Here is a 6,000-nt window from a genome sequence, read left to right on the forward strand (position 1 = left end):
ACCAGGAGAGATGACAGCACCAGGAGACAACCAGTCTAAAAGGAACAGAAAAAAAAATTAAGAGAGACAGACATTTTCAAAGCTTCTATACTTATGAAGAGGATTGAAGGAAGATGCCCTTTAATGTCACCCCCCTCTTAAGGCTGAGTTCACACGTGGCGTTTTTTTCGCGTTTCCGCGGCGGTTTTAACCGCGTGATTTTGCCGCGAAAAATAAGCATCCCACGCATTCCTATGGGATTCCGCAATGCTGTGCTAATGCTGCGGTTTTTACCGCGGCGGAATCGCTTCGTGGTAAAAAACGCAGCATGCTCATTAATTTGCGGAATCGCGGCGATCCCGCACCCATAGGAATGCATTGTTCCACTTACTTCCCGCATGTGGCTGTGCACAACATGCGTTAAGTAAGCAGAACAATTGCGGATGGTACCCATGGTCCGGAGGAGAGGAGACTGTCCTCTGGGCTTTGGGTACCATATCCCTGTAAAAAATAGAATTTAAAATAAAAAATATTGTTATTCTCACCTTCCGGCGTCCCGCGCAGCATTCCCGCTTCTCTCCACGCTTCTGGTCCCAGTAAGCCTTTGCGAAAATGCCCGCGATGGCGTCCGTTCTGGCGGGATCGCGAAGTCTCGCGGTCATTCGCGCGACGTCATCGCGAATTAACGTGAGACATCGCGATCCCGCGAGAACGGACGTCATCGCGGGCATTTTCGCAAAGGATTACTGGGAACGGATGCGCGGGACGTCGGAAGGTGAGAATAACACCATTTTTTATTTTTTTTACATTCTATCTTTTACTACTGATGCCGCATAGGCGGCCTCAGTAGTAAAAAGTTGGTCACACTCGTCAAACACTGTGTATGACGAGTGTGACCAACCTGTCAATCAGTTCTCCAAGCGATGCTACAGATCGCTTGGAAAACGCTAGCATTTTGCAAGCTAAATACGCTTGCAAAATGCTAGTTTTTCCGCGGGAAAATCGCAGGAATTTAAAATGCGATTTTCCCGCGGAATGGAATTCCGGTATTCTCGCGGTAATTTCCGCGAGAGTTCCGGTACGTGTGCACTTAGCCTAAGAAGTCCTAATGTAAATATGTTGAAATAATGTACAGATGTAATTATTCTATGGCACTGCTACACTTATAGTGTATTACCATTGTTTGTCTGACTAGTACTGCTGCATCCTAAGATGTATTACCAAAATATGCGAACCTTTGTATTACCGTGTTGCATAGGGAGAGTGTACTTCTAATGGGTGGACACTAGATGGTGGGTATTCTAGTTTATACTTGTTATAGTCTGTAACAAGAGTTAGGTAGGGGTTAACCACATAGGAGGAGCTGCTATGGGATAAGTGAGTGTAATATATAGGAACAGGTTAGAAGGGCGAGCACGCCCGAAGAGTCCACAAGGGCTCTAGGCCCAGGATGACATAGCAGCGACATAACGTTCTTAAACAAAAACAGCACAGGCACAGTCAGACGGGTGCTGGATGAGACCGGAGCACCCTGGCAGTTACGGTTTATTACAGCAGCGAGTGAAGGAGAGAATGACAAGGTCCAAAAGTCGTGCAGGGCACAGAATAGTCACAATGTGGCAGATCTTGAATAGGGCTGAAGCCCGTAAGTCTGCAGCAAAATGGATGAGCGTGATCCCCTGTGTTTTGAGGTCCTACAGAATACAGAACTGATGCTACGGTACCGCCTAGGGCGCTAGTAACGAGTGATGTGCATGAGGACAAAGAATTGAGGAAAAGGAAAGTGCAGGAGGAATGCTATGTGGACTGTAATGCCACTAATGTGCCTGGAACCATTGAAAAGTAAAGACGTTGGTTTGGCAACAACCGGTTTCTGTGTCCGTTCTTTCCACCCTATGCACCGAAACTGAGTGTAAAGGAGCGGTGCAGTACCGCAGTGGGATCCCTGATGGTGAACCAGAACCCCAAAGAGGCATGCTGGCAGAAGCTGCAATTTTTCTGTGGGAGGAGGCCAGGACACCTGGGCCCTGGTGTCCTCGGCCGGGACTACTGTCCTGGCTGAATCCTACACTTACATAGACAGTGTTGTCCTCACCAGGATGGCAGCACCAGGACAGACGTCAGCACCAGCAGAGACAGCAGCACCAGGACAGATGTCAGCATCAGGAGAGACATCAGCACCAGGACAAACGGCAGCTCATTCTGAAGTATGCATGCATATGGAACGCATGCGTATGCATGTCATTGCATATTTATGCAGTCCCATAGACAGTAATGCGTTTTTTTTACGCACTCATCTGCATGAGCATTCTTGCGCATATTTGACGGATTCTTGACGCCACAAAAAATGCAGCATGTTGCGTTAGCCGTGCACTGCGAAATGACTCATGCGTACGCAAAAGCATGCAAACGCAGGTCCCTGCGTGCACCATATTAAATATATGTATGCATAACACATGGGAATCTATGCGGATAAAACGCTGCACACACAGACGCAAATGTGAAACCAGCCTAACCCAGCTATGCTTTTCACTGGTCTCTGCTTCACTTGTCCCAAAGAGTGCCATGTGACAACCACAACTTTGCCTGTCAACACACCATGTTTCTTACTTCAAGTTATTTGGCTGCTTGTCATTCCTGGTAGCTGTCTGGGCATTTAGCATTGTTACTACAATTACTATTCCTCAGTGCTTTTTACACACTTAGCTCTGCTACTTCACGATACCTGTCTGCCAATTCAGCTCTGCTGTTCTTGCATGCTCATAGAACACTCAACTCTGCTACTTTAAGTGCCTGACTGCATACTCAACTTTGCTGTTCCTGGTTGCGGTCTGTATACTTGGCTTTGCTACTTCAAGGTTCCTTTCTGCCAGTTCAGCTCTGGTTTTCCTGGGTGCTGTCTGCACTCTTGACTCTCTATCAAGCTACCTGATCATCTACATGACTGAGATATTACAAGGTGCTAGCTGCACATTTGGCTCTGCTGCATTCAAGTGCCTTTTCTACACAACTCAACTATTCCTAGGTGTTGTTTGAGCATTTGGCTCTATTGTATCATTGAGCCTGCCTGTGTGCATGATTCTGCTGTTTCATGGTTCTTGTTCACAAATCAAACTCTACTGTTACTGGCAATACAACGTGCCTTCCAGAAAATCCTGCTTCACATTCCAATTCCTGTGTTGAAATCACTTCTGTTCCACGTGTTTTGCATATCCAGTGCTGCAGTATCAACACCTCCGGTCAATGCTGCTCACCCTAACCTTTGGCTTAGCAAATCTACCTGATCAGGCGAGCCCATAACACGGTAAACAGGTACGGACTGGGGCTGAAATTCAGCCCTGGCATTTGAAATAACACAGGCCCATGTTGTCCCCGTCTCCATGAACCAAATGGGATTTATTACTAATATTACCCTGGATGGAGGAAAGGAAGATTTTCTACAAGACCAATATTTCTAATGATACCCGTGGCCTGCTGGGGTGAGTGACGGAGTCAGCAACTTTGTGCTCCATCACTACTCTTAACAGTATGGGTATCTTGAGAACACATATTCTGTTAGCAACATATCAGACAAGACAGCCCATGACCAGACAGGCTCTTCTTTCATTTGCCAGAATTGCCAGATGGCCAGTCCGGCCCTGACTGTCAAACATCTATGGAGTTAAAGTATTCACTACACCTCTAAATTAATTTTCTGAGTGGTGCAGATTTGGAAATGGGGTGACTCTGGGGCTCTGCAAATGCAACAAAGCCTCTGAAATAAATTCCAGCATAATCTGTGCTCCACAAGTCACATATTGCTCCTTACCTTCTGAGCTCTGCTGTGCCACCAAACAGCAGTTTATGAAAACCCATGGTGTATTGCCGTTATTGTAACAATTTTTTGGATGCTTTCTCGAATTACCCTTTGTGAGGTGAAATTTGGAGCTAATGCAAATAAAATATATGTTTTTCACTGCCCATTTGTTCCTAATTCTATGATACACCTGTGGGATCAAATACTCATTACACCCCTACGTATATTCCTTGAGGACAGTAATTTCCAAAATGAGGTCACTTTGAGTGTGTCTCTCATGTTTAGGCAATTCAAAGCCTCTACACATCTATACTGGTGCCCAATCAAAATAATTCACAAATCCACGAGGTTCATTAATTTTTAAAGGGAATCTGTCAGCAGGTTTTTGCTATCTAATATGAAGACAGCATGAGGTAGGGTTTAAAACACAAAATTCAACAATGTGTAATGTCACACTGTGTGTTGTTTACTTAGACTGAGGGTTTTATCAATGGTGTTTATCATTGCAGTGACTGGATGGCATGCCAGCTCTTTTCTGACTCTGCCCTCTCCTCTGATAAGCAGCTAACTGTTTATAGGCAGTGTACATACAGAGCCTGGTGTGGAAGGAGGTAGCTTTTTCAGCCCTGCTGCATTGCTAAATCTAAAATTTCTGATTGTTTCAGAACTATGGATGACCGATCCTGAACGGTAAAGTTCGAGTTCGTACCAGACACCTAGTGAGAGGGGGTTCAGTCATTAATCCCGAAACTTTCCAATTACCTGAGGAGGAACAGATGGAAGTTGGAGCTGCCAGTCCTCAAGTTGTTGAGATAAGAAATCAGCGCAATCTTGGAATCTGCTTTTGCTGTGGTGATGCTGAACATTTTCTTTGAGACTGCTCTATACGCCCTCAAACAATCAAGGTGGCAGAGAATGCCTAAGTCTGGGTGATTGTTAAAGAGGTCACCCAGACGTACAGGCACTTTTTTACTCATCTGATAAAATGCTGTTACACATGGAACGTGGTACTATGTTTCCAGAACCTGTGGTTATCTGCCTTTGCATTCATTGACTGTGAGTCTGCTGCCAACTTCATTGATTCAGGACTGGATCTTAAATTAGGTTCATGGATGGAGATGGGCGATCCCAAACAGTAAAGTTCACCAAATGGACACCAAACACGGACTTCCATGCTACTGGTCGGGTGTTTATCGCGCTGTCATATGCATGATAGTGCAGCAAACACTGCTTCTAATCTGCAGTAAAATCATCACAGCTGATCAGATAGACGTGGTTCTCATGCTGTCAAATGACAGCGTGAGCACACAGAAATGATCAAAGGTATAAAGTTTACCTCTGTTCATTGGAGTCATATAATGGGACTACTGCTCCCATCAGCCTACGCCTGCTACCATTAATAACAGTAAAAGCAGGAGCGGCTGATTGGAGTATTCATCAGCCGGCGCCTGTGCTGTAAATAAATATTTTAATATTTTTTTTAAAAGACGGCATGAGTTCCCCTTTATTTTTGATAACTAGCCAGGCAAAACTTTCAGCTGGAGGTTGCAACCCTGCAAGGCTGGTTTTCAAGAATAGTGGGGTCCCCGTGCCGTGTTTTTTAATTATTTAAATGAATAATTTAAAAAAACTGCGTGAGGTCCTCCCATTTTTGACAACGAGCCTTGCTAAAGCAGACAGCTGAGGGCTGGTATTCTCAGGCTGGTAAGGGGCCATGGCTATTGGCCCCCCAGCCTAAAAATAGTAACCCACACCCACTCAGAAAAGACGCATCTATTAGAGATGAGATCCCTTCTGAAAGTCGCACGGTGCAGAGGCACGTTCACCGCTGATCAAATTCACCGCAGTGAAATTCTCCCAGTAAACTGCAGTGAGCTCACCTCTGCACCAGTGGCATTTAGATTAAAATGCCCTCTGTCAGTGACTAGCGATGACGTCATTGAGGTTACTTCCGGTCACTGAGCTGCATTCCCAACCAGGCTAAAATGCGGTGACCTCGATGAGATCCCCACTAGCACTGTGAGAAAGTCTCATGGTGCAAAGGTGAATTCACCGGGAGAATTTCACTTCGGTGAATTTGAACCTCGAAGATGTCACCATTAGTCACTGATGCTGCGCTCACAGCAGCTCATTCACCAGTAGTTCTCAGCCTGGATGGTTGCATTTTGGCACCGTCCAGGTTCAAAACTGTTTATTCCCCAGATATGGATTATGGTGTGGGACAG

At 45.5% G+C, this 6,000-nt stretch overlaps 1 long non-coding RNA gene across 1 annotated transcript in view; it reads left to right on the forward strand.

Annotated features, from left to right (window-relative positions):
* Positions 1-4,782, forward strand: part of LOC141052589 (uncharacterized) — a 53,734-nt gene extending 48,952 nt beyond the window's left edge. The window contains exon 2 of the long non-coding RNA XR_012220850.1: positions 4,441-4,782. This is a non-coding gene — a long non-coding RNA (uncharacterized lncRNA). The remainder of the gene's footprint in view (positions 1-4,440) is intronic.
* Positions 4,783-6,000: the final 1,218 nt, after the last annotated feature.

Source organism: Dendrobates tinctorius, unplaced genomic scaffold (assembly GCF_039654945.1).
Source record: "Dendrobates tinctorius isolate UK_male_01 unplaced genomic scaffold, ASM3965494v1 ptg000162l, whole genome shotgun sequence".
NCBI classification, from domain to species: domain Eukaryota; kingdom Metazoa; phylum Chordata; class Amphibia; order Anura; family Dendrobatidae; genus Dendrobates; species Dendrobates tinctorius.